Source organism: Ambystoma mexicanum, chromosome 7p (genome assembly GCF_040938575.1).
Source record: "Ambystoma mexicanum isolate Mex_15411 chromosome 7p, UKY_AmexF1_1, whole genome shotgun sequence".
Classification (NCBI taxonomy): Eukaryota; Metazoa; Chordata; class Amphibia; order Caudata; family Ambystomatidae; genus Ambystoma; species Ambystoma mexicanum.
Window position 1 is genome coordinate 559799126 of NC_090939.1, and position 15978 is coordinate 559815103.

The following is a 15978-nucleotide window of genomic DNA, read 5'->3' on the forward strand; positions in this document are numbered from 1 at the left end:
TGAGTTGCTTAGTATATAACGTCCCTTTGACAAAGTTTTTGCACTGAATTTCATAGGTTTTTATCAGTGCAACTTAACCATAACGTCCCTTTAACAAAGTTTTTTCACTGAATTTCATTGGTTTTTAGCAGCGCAACTTAACCATAACGTCCATTTAATGAAGTTTTTTCACTGAATATATATATATATATATATATATATATATATATATATATATATACATATATATATATATATTCAGTGAAACAACTTTGTCAAAGGGACGTTATGGTTCCAAGTAAAACCGAAAAACCCTTGAAATTCGCCAGTTATGGTAAGATAAGCAACCATAACTCGCGGCACCACCGTGCACTGTTAAGAATAACACCCAGGACATCAAAGATGACATCACAAATGAGAACAGGGGAGACACATGGGCATGAGCGGGGGGTGAGAGGGAACAGAGCACAATCGGGGCATGAGCAGGGGGTGGGGGGAAAAGGAAGGAAACACGGGGCATGAGCAGCGGGTGGGGGAACAGGGGAGACACGGGGCATGAGCGGGGGGTGGGGAGGAACATGAGGGAGACACGGGGTAAAGCGGGGGGTGGGGAGGAACACGAGGGAGAGACGGGGCATGAGCGGGGGGTGGGGAGGAACATGAGGGAGACACAGGGCATGAGCGGGGGTGGGGGGAACAGGGGAGACACGGGGCATGAGCAGGGGGTGGGGAAAACAGCGCACACACGGGGCATAAGCGGGGGGTGGCGGGAACAGGGCACACACAGGGCATGAGCGGGGGGTCGGAGGAACAGGGCACACACGGGGCATGAGCAGGGGGTGGGGGAATAGGGCACACACGGGGCATGAGCAGGGGGTCGGGGGAAGGGAGAGAGACAAGGGGCATGAGCAGGAGGTAGGGGGAACACGAGGGAGACACGGGGCATGAGCAGGGGCGTGGGGGGTAACACAAGGGAAACACGGGGCATGAGCGGGGGTGGGGGCAACAGGAGACACACGGGGCATGACTGGGGTGAGGGGGTACACGATGGAGACACAGGGCATGAGTGGGGGCTGGGGGGAACACGAGGGAGACACAAGGCATGAGCGGGGGGTGGGGGCAACAGGTGACACACGGGGCATGAGCGGGGGGTGGGGGGAACACGAGGGAGACACGGGGCATGAGCGGGGGGTGGGGGAACAGGAGACACACGGGGCATGAGCGGGGGATGAGGGGGTACACGATGGAGACACAGGGCATGAGCGGGGGGTGAGGGGGTACACAAGGGAGACACAGGGCATGAGCAGGGGGTGGGGGAACAAGAGGGAGACACGGGTCATGAGTGAGGTTGGGGGGAACAGGGCACATGGGGCATGAGCGGGGGTGGTGGGAACAAGGCACACACGGGGCATGAGCGGGGGTGGGGGAACAGGGCACACACGGGGCATGAGCGGGGGTTGGGGAACAGGGCGCACACACGGGGCATGAGCGGGGGGTGGGGGAAAAGGAGAGAGACACGGGGCATGAGCGGGTGGTGGGGACAACACAAGGGGGACATGGGGTATGATCGGGAGGGGGTGGGGGGTAACACGAGGCATGAGCGGGGGTGGGGGGAACATGAGGGAGACACGGGGCATGAGCAGGGGGTGGGGGCTACAGGAGACATGGGGCATGAGCGGGGTGTGGGGGGAACATGGGGGAGACATGGGGCATGAGCGGGGGTGGGGGGTAACATGAGGGAGACACGGGGCATGAGCGGGGGTGGAGGGGTAACACGGGGCATTAGCAGGGGGTGCGGGGCACACGAGGGAAACACGGGGCATGAGCAGGGGGGTGGGGGGTGTGGGTACAGGAGGGAGACACGGGACATGACCGGAGGGTGGGGGGGCAACAGGAGACACGGGGCATGAGCGGGGGTGGGGGGTACACAAGGGAAACACAGGGCATGAGCAGGGGGTGGGGGGAACAGGGGAGACACGGGGCATGAGCGGGGGGTGGGGAAGACACGGGAGAGACACGGGGCATGAGCGGGGGTGGGGGGAACAGGGGAGAAACGGGGCATGAGCGGGGGTTGGGGGTAACACAAGGGAGACACGGGGCATGAGCATGGAGTGGGGGGAAAGGAGGGAGACACGGGGCATGAGCAGGGATGGGGGAACAGGGGAGACACGGGGCATGAGCGGGGGGTGGGGGGTAATACAAGGGAGACACGGGGCATGAGCGGGGGGTGGGGGTAACAGGGGAGACAGGGCATGAGTGGGGGAGTAACACAAGGGAGACACGGGGCATGAGCAGGGTGTGGGGGGTAACATAAGGGAGACACGGGGCATGAGCGGGGGGTGAGGGGGGTAACACAAGGGAGATACGGGGCATGAGCTGGGGTGGGGGTAACACAAGGGAGTCCTGGGGCATCATGAGCGGGGGTAACAGGGGAGACAGGTCATGAGCGGAAGGTTGGGGGAACAGGGCACACGGGGCATGAGCGGGGGGTGGGGGGGAACATGGGAGACACACAGAGCATGAGCAGGGGGTAGGGGGGAAGGGGAGAGACACACGGGGCATGAGCGGGGGGTGGGGGGAAGGGGAAAGAGACACGGGGCATGAGCCGGGGGTGGGGGGAAGTGGAGTGACACGGGGCATTAGCGGGGGGTGGGAGGAGGGGAGAGACACACGGGACATGAGCGGGGGGTGGGGGGAAGGGGAGAGAGACACGGGGCATGAGCGGGGGGTGGGGGGGAAGGGGAGAGAGACACAGGCATGAGCCGGGGGTGGGGGGGAAGGGGAGAGACACGGGGCATTAGCGGGGGTTGGGGGAGGGGAGAGACATACGGGGCATGAGCGGGGGGTGGGGGGAAAGGAGGGAGACACGGGGCATGAACATGGGAGGGGGGAAGGGAGAGACACACGGGGCATGAGCGTGGGGTGGGGGGAAGGGGAGAGAGACATGGGGCATGCGCGGGAAGGTCGGGGTAACAGTAGGGAGACACGGGGCATGAGCAGGGGGTGGGGGGAAGGGGAGAGGCACACGGGGCATGAGCGGGGGGTGGGGGAAAGGGGGGAGAGACAAGGGGCATGAGCGGGGGGTGGGGGTGGGGGAAGGGGAGAGAGACACAGGGCATGAGCGGGGGGTAAGGGGGAAGGGGAGAGACACACAGGGCATGAGCGGGGGGTGGGGGGAGGGAAGAGACACAAAGGCATGAGTGGGAGGTGGGGGGAAGGGGAGAGACACAGGGCATGAGCGGGTGGTGGAGGGTAACACAAGGGAGACACAGGGCATGAGCAGGGGGTGGGGGGTAACAGGGGAGACAGGGCATGGGTGGGGGTAACACAAGGGAGACACAGGGCATGAGCAGGGGTGGGGGGTAACACGAGGAAGACACGGGGCATGAGCGAGGGGTGGGGGTAAATCGAGGGAGACAAGGGGCATGAGCGGGGGGTGGGAGGGTAACACAAGGGAGACATGGGGCATGAGCTGGGGGTCGGGGGTAACACAAGGGAGACACAGGGCATGAGCAGGGGTTGGGGGGTAACAGGGGAGACAGGTCATTAGCGGTGGGTGGGGGGAACAGGGGAGACACGGGGCATGAGCGGGGGGTGGGGGGGAAGTGGAGAGAGACACGGGGCATGAACAGGGGTGGGGGGAACAGTAGGGAGACACGGGACATGAGCGGGGGGTGGGGGAAGGGAAGAGACACACGGGGCATGAGTGGGGGTTGGGGGAAGGGGAGAGACACACGAGGCATGAGCGTGGGGTGTAGGGGAAGGGGAGAGACACACGGGGCATGAGCGGGGGGTGGGGGGATGGGGAGAGACACTCAGGGCTTGAGTGGGGTGGGGGGAGGGGAGAGACACAGGGCATTAGCTGGGGGTAGGGGGAGGGGAGAGACACATGGGGCATGAGCGGGGGTGGGGGGAGGGAAGAAACACACAAGCATGAGTGGGAGGTGGGGGGGAAGGGGAGAGACACGGGGCATGAGCGGGTGGTGGAGGGTAACACAAGGGAGACACGGGGCATGAGCAGGGGGTGGGGGTAACAGGGGAGACAGGGCATGGGTGGGGGTAACACAAGGGAGACACAGGGCATGAGCAGGGGGGGGTAACACGAGGGAGACACGGGGCATGAGCGAGGGGTGGGGGTAACACGAGGGAGACAAGGGGCATGAGCGGGGGGTGGGAGGGTAACACAAGGGAGACATGGGGCATGAGCTGGGGGTCGGGGGTAACACAAGGGAGACACAGGGCATGAGCGGGGGTTGGGGGATAACAGGGGAGACAGGTCATGAGCGGTGGGTGGGGGGGAACAGAGGAGACACGGGGCATGAGCGGGGGGTGGGGGGAAAGTGGAGAGAGACACGGGGCATGAACGGGGGGTGGGGGGAACAGTAGGGAGACACGGGGCATGAGCGGGGGGTGGGGGAAGGGAAGAGACACACGGGACATGAGCGGGGTGTGGGGGGAACAGTAGGGAGACACGGGGTATGAGCGGGGGGTGGGGGGTAAGGGAAGAGACACACGAGGCATGAGCGTGGGGTGTAGGGGAAGGGGAGAGACACACGGGGCATGAGCGGGGGGTGGGGGGAAGGGGAGAGACACACAGGAGCAGGGGGGTGGGGGGAACAGTAGGGAGACACGGGGCATAAGCAGGGGGTGGGGGAAGGGGAGAGACACACGGGGTATGAGCGGGGGGTGGGGGAAGGGGAGAGAGACATGGGGCATGAGCAGGGGATGGAGGGAAGGGGAGAGACACACGGGGCATGAGTGGGGGGTGGGGAGAGGGGAAATACACACAGGCATGAGCGGGGGCAGGGGGAAGGGGAGAGACACATGGGGGTGAGTTGGGGGTGGGGGGAAAGGGAGAGACACGGGGCATTTGCGTGTGGTGGGGGGTAACACAAGGGAGACTCGGGGCATGAGCGGGGGGTGGGGGGTAACAGAGGAGCCAGGGCATGGTTGGGGGGTAACACAAGGGAGACACGGGGCATTAGCGGGGGGTGGGGGTAACACGAGGGAAACACGGGGCATGAGCGGAGGGTGGCGGGGTAAGGGGAGAGAGACACAGGGCATGAGTGGGGGGTGGTGGGGAAGAGGTATGCAGCCACTGAGAGTATTTTGGAACTTCTTGCAAAATATCTAGACAGTATTGCAACCTCTGATCCTGGACACAGATACCTATATCAAGGATACTATGCACTGTTTACGACAACTCTAGTAGGTACAATTTGTTGAATGAAGGGACAATCTCTTCTGCATCCAATCAGTCACAATGGATGTGACTGATTGGATGCAGTCGAATGGCTGCTGTTATGATCAGCTGAATGCCAGGAAGATAGGCTATGTGTACTCACCCTCTTGAAGTTAGTTCTGATGAACAATTTTTTGAAATGCCAGGACAGATGCTTCCTGTAACTTTCGGGCATGAGCATGGGAGCTGCTATGGCCCAAACGTAGGACAACACATATATTTTATACCTAGAGAATTAACATGTATTGACCTCTCCCAGATGAACACAGCATCTTTTGATTTTCGTTCGGTATATTGATGATGTTTTTGGAATCTGGTCTGGCCTGGAGGAAGAGCTACAAAATGTCTTTACTATGATGAACAACATGCATCCACGGATCAAATTCACAAATACAATGAGCAGAACAACGATCAACTATTTGAATGTTGAAGTATGCTACAAAGATAACACCTTGGCAACCAGAATCTACACCAAGAGCAAAGACCGGAATAGCCTCCTACTGGCCACAAGCTTCCACCCTAGATGCACTATAAATAGTGTCCCCCTGAGTCAGTTTCTCAGGTACAGATGCAACATCTCTGAAGCTGATGAATGTAGGACACAGTCTGCCAACCTACAGAAAAAGTTTCATGAGAGGGGCTATGATCATACCCTCATTTCAGACATTGCAAAAAAAGTGGAGACTATAGAATGAGATACCCTGTTAACACCTAAACCACTTAAACAGGATGAAGCCCTAGTATATGTGACAACACACTCACTTCAGAGTCACAGAATCAAGGGTATTATAAAGATGAATTGGCCAATGTTACAGATGGATCCACAACTGCAACTACTATTCAGACAACCACCTACCTTTGCCTATCCCAATAGCAGGGCACTGAGAAACAGTCTGGTGAAAACTGAGATTCAATCCAACAAAACAGGCAATGAGAAACATAACCATGCCATAACTGTCAACATTTTGGCAACATCTTAATAGGCAACTACATTAGGTATACTCACTCATGCACGTGTGACTCGAATGTGGTGTATGCTCTTAAGTGTCACTGCGGATACTAATATGTGGGCATAACAACGGGAAAAGCCAAACTCTGATGGAGAGAGCACAAGTCAAATATCTGTGCAAAGAACCCTAAATTCCCTGTAGCAATCCACTTAATGGAAGCAAGGCACACTGTGGCCCAGATCAAATATGTGATCCTGGAAAAGGTTATGTTGGGGAGCAGGGGAAGAGACCTACACAGAAAGTTACTCCAAAGAGAAGTCCTTTGGATTGACCTTCTAGATTCAATGTACCCTAGAAATATGAACTGTGAATCTGACCTTATGTGTTTTGTCTAACCAAGAGGAGTGTAACACAACTGTATGAACATGCCAATTGAGGTATGATATTTTAATGGATCCTATGGGACACTATCCCTTAGGGTTCTTTACAAACTCTACTATGGTTACAATGTATATTTAAATAGTCTCTCTTCCCATAAGGCAATGGCCTATGATGTAGATTGTCTGTATATGTGCATTTAGAAATGTAAGAATCAAACTATGTGTATTGTCCAAGCAAGGAGAATGCAATGAGACTTAATCAAAATGCAATACACTGAATAGTGCCTGTATTGATCATATGATACTGGTGGCTTACTGAGCATTCTGGAAACACTTCTTGACGGAAACGTATGATTCTGCAGTTGGTCTTCTGACAATGTAATATTCTAAAATGTTGGCGAGCTATAGATGTATACTTTGACCTGTGATGTTATTGGGAATCTAATGTAGATGGACAACATAAGATTGTGAGGGGGTTCTTGAAACTTTGAGGCTAATCTGATGCCCTGCTCCATCACCAAAGCTCTTGGTTTGAGATTTTAGACCTAACATATAACACATATTCTATGAGAGCTTTACTTCAAACCTTATTGAACTGACAGGAATGGGGCACTCAGCCAAACTTATTTGGCATCCTAGCCTTCCCCCTGTCTACCTTTATTTATTAGCCATGCTCATAGTGTGATGATTTTGAACATTGGGTAACAATGTGGTAGACAATATAGTCTTATTTCAATAGCCCTTACTCATGGCGTTTGTGGACTTCTGTCCTGTACCCTCATTTTATAACATTTATCACTCCATAAAAAAGACAGGAATGGGGCACCAAGCCAATTCTTTTTGGCTGCCTGATCCTCCTCCTGTCTGCCTCCATCGATTGGCTACACCCACTATGTGATGATCGATCAAAACAGGGTGGGGTGTACACATTCACCGAACCACAGCCTCTTTGTGGTTTCACTATTGCTGACTTTAATCACTTTAGTATGATCATAACTGAGACGTCAACCGATATACTTTATTTGTTGCTTAGCACCATGGTAACCCATGACAACATGCATTCAATGCGATTGCGCATGCTTGACAATAGCCTAGCAAACACATATAAACTTGCCTTCAGAGCAACGCGCTGTTTAGAACGCTGAATACACCACGGAGACACAGAGGTGAGTCGCGATGGAATGAGACATTAATATAAAGCTAGATAGTAGCTTGTGAGCAGCGATATTACTGAATAAAAGATGACAGATACTGCAGCAAGATAGCGGAATACGCTAGTCTCGCGGTGATGAGTTTCACTCGTGTTTTGGCATGTGGGTTCCCTCACACTGCGATCAGGCACGCGTGCAGGCGGTAAAGGAACATTATCAGACGTCTGCATTTTTATGCATTCTTTATGCAATTTTTATACAAAAAGTCCATCCACTGCTGCAGATGGGCTATCTGCCCTGCACTTATGATTACATGTACATAATAGCATTTATTACGAACTCCGCCATCACCACCATTTGTTCTTAGAATACAGTTGTTTTGGCGACACGTTAGCAGATCTCTATCTTCCTCGGCGAGCATGTCCTGAGAGAAATTGAGGATTTGATGCCCAGCGTCGCAACTGGGTTACTGAGTAGTGACAAGGATTCCATTGTCCTGCTTTGGCTACACAGAATCTCGATTGACAACTGTTCGGAATATGCAATAGGAAATCAATGGTTAGTCCCTTTTACTTACCTCACGCACTCAAATGTGTACTTTGTATTATATCCATACATTAGACTGAACCTATCCTCTAGTGTTACCCTACAGGTTCACAGTCAAGTTTGATTTATTCACCACAAGTACAAGAAACAATAGGCTCTAAGGGCCTGAAGAAGGATTCAGGTAGAATCCGAAACACACTGGCAAATACCAACAAGACTATTATTAGTTGAGACTATTATGATGTTTATTGCTGCACTTTGGTTAGGACTTTGAAACAATTAAAAAAAAATGTTGGAGGATTGTTGATGTTATCACATGCTGTTGTGTCAGAGATGTAACACAACTCAACATGGTACAACTTACATTATTTCTGTACATATGTTAAACATGTTTAGTTGAATCTGAAGAATTTCTTTTGTCCTTCATGATATCTATTTTAAAGAGTATACTTTTGAAACAACTTTGAGTCTACAGACTTTTATTTAACATTGACACATTTAATTGTTGGGACCTTTTGTAGCCCTATGCTAATTATGTATGTATATGTTGGTATTATCTACCTAGCTAAGACTAGTCATTTGAACATGACTTAAACACTGGAATTACACAAATGCACAAGGGGGACTTGATCGCCGAGATTGAACCCTGAACGTGTTTGCAGAATTTTTTTGAGATTTTCGAATCCCTCGGGAGTGCATAGAGGGGTTACCTGCTCACATACAACAGGTCTTGTTTTTGTATTTTCCCTCCTTAGTCTCAAGTGGCCTCGAGACTTTTTACCCCTTTGCACCTGAAATAACCTTCAACATTTGTATAACCTTAAGAATTTCTATTTAACACTACGGAAAAAGAGTACTCAGAGCATTATTCAAACCAAGTAGTCCCCCCAATTTCCCCATTTTCACAATTCGGAAAGGCAACATAGGCACCAGCACTTCTACCCAACCTCTGCACCCAAATCAGGAATGCAAACACACATGTTCCACTTACCATAATGCACAAACATACCACAGTTTTTGGCACCGCTACCCACTTCCATTCAGAAACCATTGTAATGATGCCAACCAAACAACACAATCTTCACAACATTGGTCCTGCTCTCAAAACCCCAGTATGTGCATACAAGCAACACTGCATAGTGCACTGCAACACGTACTAATCTGTGCTATGCAGACTACCCAGGCATAAATGAGAACCAGTTGAACCGCCATCACTCAGTCTAAATGTACACTATTCCAATAGTGCACCCAGTGGACACACTGCACAACTGCTCACTGCAGCATCTCCACCCATACACCGACAACTGTACAAAGTGCTAACAATCACCACACCCATGCAACCAACAATGTCTGCAATGCAGCCAAATCACACACACAAACGAACAGGGAAATGGGTCCGCGTAGCGGAGCCAGATATCACTATCTTTTTGAGATGTACATTTTAGTTGTTTGCAATAAAGGACCTTGTCAGATTTCTGCCAAAAACACAAAAGCAAGGTTTCTGACCCAAGTCCCCACTCCTGCCGCAAATTTGGTGAAAATCCATCCAGCCATTCAGCCTGTAGCTGTGCGCAAAGTTTTTTCCCATTCAGTCTATGAAAAAAAATGTGAGACCACCCCCTATAACTTTGACCCTCTGGCACGAAACCTCACCAAACTTGCTGAAAAAATTAAGAACGGGCCATATACATTTGGTGAGGATTCCTCCAGGTGGAGCAAAGTTATAAGCCGCCAAAAAAGTGGTCTTCCTATGAGCTGAAGCTGAGCAACTTAACCATAACCACACGGCCGCTACCGCGGGTGATATATATATATCTTTATTAGTGTGTTGAAAAAACTTTTAAAAATATAAGCATACCTGTACTATGTCGTGCTAAATGCAGATGGTGTTAAATCTGTAAGTAGACATTTTGGAGAATTACAAAGTAGTTTTTGATGCAAGTGCCTGTGCGTAACAGGAGACAACTACTCTGAGAGTTCAAGAGTACCTCTGAAGTGTTCAACTTAGATGAAAGGGTTACATGTAGAGTTTTTGAATTGTTTGGTGGATGGATGGGTGACTGTTTGAGAGGAGCCACTAAGGGAGTCTTACAAGCATAGTAGTAAAAAGGGTAGAAGGACTGCCCAGTGCTATGATGTCCGCGGACACCGCAGTAGCTTGCAGACCTGCACGTGCCATCTGGGACTTTTAAGAATGCCAGGCATGGAAAGGGGATTGTGGAGACCCCGAGCAGTCGCGAACATCTGTCGACATCAGGGGATTAGCCAATCAGGTTTTGGTAGTGAGGTGTGGAGGAAGACAGGGTAGAAAGAGTTATCTTTGTTTTGTGCAGTGAAGATGACTATGGCTATAGCTGTTAGGAAGTCAAGTGTCTGGATTGTGTGTGATTCTTGGATACATTGATTAACTTGTACTGTGAGCAGTGTGGATTTCCTGTGAATCTTGGATTTGAAGATTCCTGGTAAGGAGTTTGAGTAATGAATTGGGCAGAAATGCTCCCGATTTGCTAGAGTATAATTACTCTGAAGCATACGGAATTCATTGAAGTTCACTGCTGAGGCAACAGTTTGGGCTATGTCACCGGAATTTCTTACAGTTTGCCATGAAAAAAAACATTTTGCAAAGTAAATGGAACTGTTTCCACTTTCAAAAATATTTCTTTTTATCTCGGATAGCTCAATGACAAATGTGGAAACATTCTACTTTGCTGATGTCCACAAATTGAGATAGCAAGGCACAATGTAAACAAAGCTTTTTTTGTTTTTTTGTAGGATGTTGGAATAACATCTTTTCACAATGAAAATATCTAGTTTGATATTGTGAATATGTTTCAAAGAGATGGAGTGCATTTGACTAATGCTGGAAATCATGTTTTTCTTTTGTATTTCCAAAATGCATTGTGAACATGTGAGATATGTAGTGAAGTATTGTTTAGTGGTTGTAGTAAATAAAAAGCTAAAACAGAAAAATAACTTAGAAGCAGTTTTTATGAAAGTTAGAAAAAATAATTAAGTTTAGTAGAACGTGTGTTAGTTCAGTATATGCAACCCACAATAATTATTGAGAATTTTTTTTTTTTTAAGAGACACCATTTTATAATGTAAAACAAAACAATTGATGTTAACTCCACCACTACGCACCTGGAATTTTCCAGGTGTCCACAGACTATTACAGTGTCTGAAGACTATGCAAGCTACAAAAGATCCTGTGATTTTCTTTTTAGTTCTATTTTTTACCTGTGAGAGGTGGCTCCAAAAGGAACCTGTTTGGGAGTATTTCGGGCTTTTATATTTTGGGAGATTTGTTTTCTAGGAGAGGCAAGGTGGTAAGGTTGGGAGGGAAGGGAAGCAAGGTAGGGAAGGAATGGAAAGGGCACCAATCACATATATGGAGGGACAGGTGAAAAGGGGTTGGGCATGCCTTAAATAAAAGGCAGGGGGCAGTGTTGCTATGCTCCTAGACTAAAGTGTCGAAAGCACTCTGAAAATGTGTGGTGTGTAGCAGTACATTCAGACAACTGTGACTCTCAAAAGATAAAGATCAACAGCCTCCTGTATGGCCTCTGACGCAGCCAATAGGGTACTCTGCCAAACATGGGTAGCCTGTGTGGTGGCTGGAGTGGTTGAGGAAGATGATATAGAGGAAGATAGCAACAGCCTTTCTCAGAGCACCCGGGTGGTTGGATCAAGTGTGGCGGCACATGGAAGTGGTCACAAAGGAGTATTGCCTGTGTTGTACACGACTGAGTACACACTCAATGCATTCAACACGGGCAGCCCAAGCCTTTTGGACCCCTGTACGATCTTAAAGAACCGCTGCACCCTTGACTCTCCCCTGGTGCTGGACGGAGGAACTTCCTCTACCTCATTTTCCTGATCCTCTTCATCCTCCTCTGCATCATTGTGCCTGATCCCCTGTCCTGGCCCTCAAGCTGGTGATGGTGGTGGTGGTGATCACTGGTAGGGAGCAATGGCTATAACAGATGCCATTGATGTAGATAAGTTTGCAAATCTCCAAAGCAGTTGTCTCTCTTGTTGCTCTCTCCTGGATAACCAGATTGGGAGTGATTAAAAGTAATGGGTGAGTCCCTTGTAATGGGTGGGTCGCTTCAGAGTAACCGTCCATGCACTGCATGACTTTCCACAGACTACTGAGATAAAAATAGACCTTGGAAAGTTTGAAAAAGTTGACAGATCCACTAAGAATGGGCACAGTTCTGGAAGGGTAAATGTTCAACTTGAAACATCCTATATTGGCCGAAAATGCAGTTTCAAACTGTCCATAGTGCACGGACACCGTCCGCATAGACTTCATTATGCTGCACGGATCCAGCAACATGATGACTTCTGGGGGTGTCTGTGGCTCTGGCGGGTGTCTGTGGACCTCGCGAATGGGAGATGTTGAACGTACACACAGGGATGTCTGCAATTGGGCGCACTGTCCGTGGACCAATTAAAAGGCAATCATGCGAGACTGGACATGCCTGGACAGGCGCAATGTCTGCGAACACCCTATTCTGTAAATGGGCCGTAAAACAGTTGTATAGTCTGCAGACTATCAATTGTTTTTAGAAAAGCATAGATCACAGAATAATATACAAGATATTTATAGTATAAAAATACATTTGTCATGAGAGGGATGGGGTATCGGAATGGGAAACATAAATGGGAGGATTTGGAATTCCAATAAAGTCATCATCAGGGGAGGGAGGGAGAGGGGTTTTATCAAACTGTCTATGATTTTTATTTTGTGAGTTTGATTGGGGTGATTGCTGCGGGGAAATGGGACAGGTACACGTAGGAAAGTGATAATAAACATTTGTAATAACATGATTTTTAACATAATTTAGAGGTTCTTTAAAATCATTGCTAAATTCATGCAATTTTGAAGACAAGATCATGATTTCATTGCGTACAGTTGGGGATTGGGATTGTCTTTCTGATTCATGGGATTCTCCATAATTAATCTGTGCTTCAGTGTTTTCTTGTAAAGTATGTACTACAAGAAAAGAAGGAATTATTATTTCAATGATCTCTGTGAAAGTTCATGATTTGTTTATATTGAAAGATGTATTAATTACCATTAGAGATTTCATCATCACTCATTTCTTCTTTGGGAACGTTTTCTTCTAGCCACTGAAGTGTGTTTGCCAATTCTTTCAAATTAAAAAAAATGTGGTATTTGCTTTAGAGAAATGTTTGTACAATGAATCTTAATAATAGAGAAATAAATACAGTGAACTTACTATTTTGTAAGCGGTTGTTTTGCAATGATTTCCTTTTGTATGAAGAGTTCTACGAAACTGATAACATGAGGTTACAGTTATGGTTTGTGCATAGTGCATTCCGTAATATTGTGTGCTAAATGAAAAAAATATGTTCAATTGTACAAAAGGGTATATTTGGGTGTAGTAAATATAAGTAATGATGTTTTGCGCATATGTTTTTGTTGGTTGAAGAGTAGAACATGTTCTAATGTCCTCTGTGGTTCTGGGTTTTGTTGATGCTACCATCTATCCAGGGGCCTTTGTACTGCCCATGGACTCTATAGCTGCTACATTGGAGGTGAGTATGATAAAAGGAACTTGTAGCAAATTAAGGGGGGTCTGGTAAAAACCTATGCAATTCTGTGAACATACTTTTTTAAAGGGATAATATGGTTAAAGTGCACAAATAAAAACCTATGAAATTCAGTGACATTTTTTGTTAAAGGGACATTATGGGTAAATTGCACTAATAAAAACCTATGACATTCAGTGGAAAAACCTTGTCAAATGGACGTTATTATTATAAGTAAAATCGGAAAACCCCAGAAATTTGCAAGTTATATTAAGCTAAGCACACAGATCACATAGAACTGTGCCAGTTATGGTAAGGCTAAGCACCCAGATCACATACAAATGTCATTGATGACATCACATATTCTGGGCAACTTGTTTTTGTTCACAGACATATCTAGACAGTTGTTTGTGTTCACTGACAGTGAGAATGTTTAAATTGAAAAGGTGCTATATATCTAGATGTTAACCTTGTCCTATGTTGTTAAGTACTTTCCTTAGGGTTGGGCTCAGCTCATGGTGCACATACATGGGGAAATAAGCACGCCTCTCCCGGAGGCACCGCAAGCGGAAGGAGTTGCCCGCATCTGAGGAAGCTGAGCCTGTAGCTGCAGACCAGGAGTCGACAGGGCAAGCCATAGGAACCCTAACTAGTCCTGTAGGTGGGGAAAAAAAAGTCAAGGCGAGAAGAACCTGAAGATTCCAGCATAGAAGGTTGCCACGAGGGACGGCCAAGGAGGAACATTTGCCCATGATCCCCAGAAGTGCTGGGAAGCCTCGTTCGGCAGCTTGCTAGAAGAGTGCAGAAGCAGAAAGGCACCAGAAGACACTGAGAAGTATGAGACTGAGGGAACAACTGGGAGCCCACATAGAAGGTACAGGGCTGCCCTGGGACCTTGGGGGGGAGACAAGAATGCTGTGCAAAGGGTTCTGGGACCCGACAGAGAACAACAAATCGGTCTGGGACCCAAATTAATGGGTCTGGGACTGGAACAGGAGAAGCCAAACTAAAGGGGTAAGGGACCCGAAAGAGAATCATAAAGGAGTCTGAGAACCAAGTCAAAGGATCTGGGACCTGAACAAGAAAATCTGAAATGAAGGGGTCTGGTAACTAAGTCAATGGGTCTGAAACCCAAACAAGAAAAGACAAAACAATGGTGTCTGGGACCCGAACTAGTGGAACCAAATAAAAGATCTCTGGGACCCATGTGATAGAGAATGCTGTGAAAGGGTTTGGGATCCAAGAGAGTCCCTGGCAGGCGAGAACACCAGGGTTGCTTGTTGAACTGGCAAGAAATGCCTGAGAAAGGCGAGGGGAAGGGTTACATTCCCCCACCATTGATGAACTACCAAGAAAGACCTGGGAAAGGCCAGGGAAAAGGAGACATACCCCCGCACTTGTGTTTATGAACATTGTGATCAAAACCAAGGGAGGGGAATTGTTCTCTTGGCATTTGTGAGGGAAGGGAGTCATCATCTTGGCACCAAGGTTTTATGTTGGATCCTTTGTGCTTTATTTGTGAACTAAGACTTTTCAAGCTGGAACATTGTGTTATACCTCCTGAAGCGGGTCGCAACCTAGGAAAGGGAGTCGTTCCTTCAGAAGACAGTCCCTCTCAAATATTGGTACAGTAGTCCACTAAGAAGACGAAGAGAGACACTTTTCCACATTAAAGAGACTCATCAACATTTGATCTTTAGTTATGAGTGTAAGGGAGGTAAATATGTTTTTGACACAGGACGGTGTACTTTAAGGCATTTTGACATAACATTAGTGTTAAATTGAGGTAGGGAAAGCCCTCTTAGAGTTACGGTTAGGGATTTGCCTCTTTAATCATGCTGAATAAAAATCTTTAGCAAGAATCATGACATCTGTGGGTCAGTCTCCTCCGTCCACTGGGCAATGGAATGGGGGGTGTGACAAGGAATTGGTGACTGAGCAAAATGGGCAAGTAAATGGGGTGTGAGAGAAGGGAAATGATTTAAGGGTTAAGATATGGTATAAAGGGGGAATGGATGTCTTAAAGTTAATTGTATGGAAGACACTGAAGATGCATCAAGGCTGTGGTGCAAAGGAAGGACACAGGTGGTAATGGGAAAGGAAAATAGTGTAAATGGGACAGATGTACAAACCTGGAAAGGTAGGGCAGCATATTAAATGCCTGTTGCTGA